The sequence below is a fragment of the Pseudophryne corroboree genome, chromosome 5 (genome assembly GCF_028390025.1).
Source record: "Pseudophryne corroboree isolate aPseCor3 chromosome 5, aPseCor3.hap2, whole genome shotgun sequence".
Classification (NCBI taxonomy): domain Eukaryota; kingdom Metazoa; phylum Chordata; class Amphibia; order Anura; family Myobatrachidae; genus Pseudophryne; species Pseudophryne corroboree.
This window is the reverse complement of record NC_086448.1, coordinates 830697004-830698385: the sequence shown is the minus strand read 5'-3', so window position 1 is coordinate 830698385 and position 1382 is coordinate 830697004. Positions and strand designations below refer to the sequence as shown.

General features: G+C 43.6%; 1 pseudogene; it reads right to left on the bottom strand.

Moving 5' to 3' along the window:
• Positions 1-386: 386 nt before the first annotated feature.
• Positions 387-504, bottom strand: LOC134930621 (5S ribosomal RNA; annotated as a pseudogene).
• Between the last annotated feature and the right edge of the window lie 878 nt (positions 505-1382).

Here is a 1382-nt window from a genome sequence, read left to right as displayed (position 1 = left end):
CTCTGAGATCCAAAGAAGAATGTGAAAAATAGGAAAAGTGTGAGGAAATATTTGAAATGTTCTGGTCTGTTAATCACACGAGAAGGATTAGAAAGGCTGCAGACACCTGATAGTCTGACACCCGTTTCTCCTGACCAGTACAGATATTCTGTATTGATGAGACCAGGGAGGTCAGTTTTGTGTCTTAAGGGACCACTTAAATAGGGTCAATACTAGACAAATTGCTATTCACCCGTTAATCATATAACACAAGTTAGAGATGTATGTATTGGCGTACCTGAATGCTAGTGAGAGTAAAGAAGAAATTGGAAAGAAAGAAAAAGGGGAACAATTAGTGGTGATACTGCTGTTGGTGTCCACCCTTCAGAAGAAGGGGAATAGTCCCTACTCTACAACACCGGGTATTCCCAGGGAGTCTCCTCTCAGGTACTAGCCTGGCCCAACGCTGTTTGGCTTCCAAGATCGGATGAGATCGGGCATTAGCAGCGTGGTATGGTAGTAGAGAGGCTATCTACCAATGAGAGTGCACCTATATAGGAATGGTAGGATTGGGAGATTTTTGAAAGATAAAGCCATACAGTGTGTGGATCTGCTGTCCACGTTAGGCAAGGTGAAACAATAGCCACTCAGTGACGTAGTACACCCTGGATCGTGGATGAGAGTCCACAGAAAATTAGTGAGCAATGAAAAAGAGAAGAAGAGAGTTATTATCCCAAGAAGGAATAAAGAAACTAGATAACAAGTATGGAGCCTCAGGTAGATTTGTGAATCCAAATATAAATCACATATACATTCTTTTTGTGCATAAACACCTATGAGTACAGTAGCAAAGAATCACTACTTTAGAAAAAGGATGAACCTAACCTATGGAGTGTAACACGCTGCATAGGCAATTATAGTGGAATAGTGCGCAAAGAGCAGGTCTGACCTGCAATCAGTTGGATTAATAAACTGTAATATGCATGGAGAATCCCAAGTGCGTAGTATGCAGTGATCACTGGTGTATCCAATACAATAAGCACAAATCACAGTGGTGGTTCAAACCTTAGTTACTAGTAAAAGAAATGATACTCATAGTGTCAAATTCAGGAGACAGGTGATAGCAGGCAATCCTCCATGGAGAGGTCCCATTGTAAGGTCCGTGGAAAACGCGTTTCGCCCGTTGGGCTTGTTCACTTCCGGGATCTCACAGCTAATACTGCATATGGGGTTAAAAAAAACCCTGCTAACCTGGGTATCAGCCAATGGGCTGTTTGTGTCTAATTAGGCATGGGAGCGGGAGTGTTGGAGGTTCCCATGAGGCCAATGAGGACATGTATACGGCGCATCCCAGCCAATCAGAGCGTGGGTGCGCCTGATGACAATGGCATGTGGGCGGACTG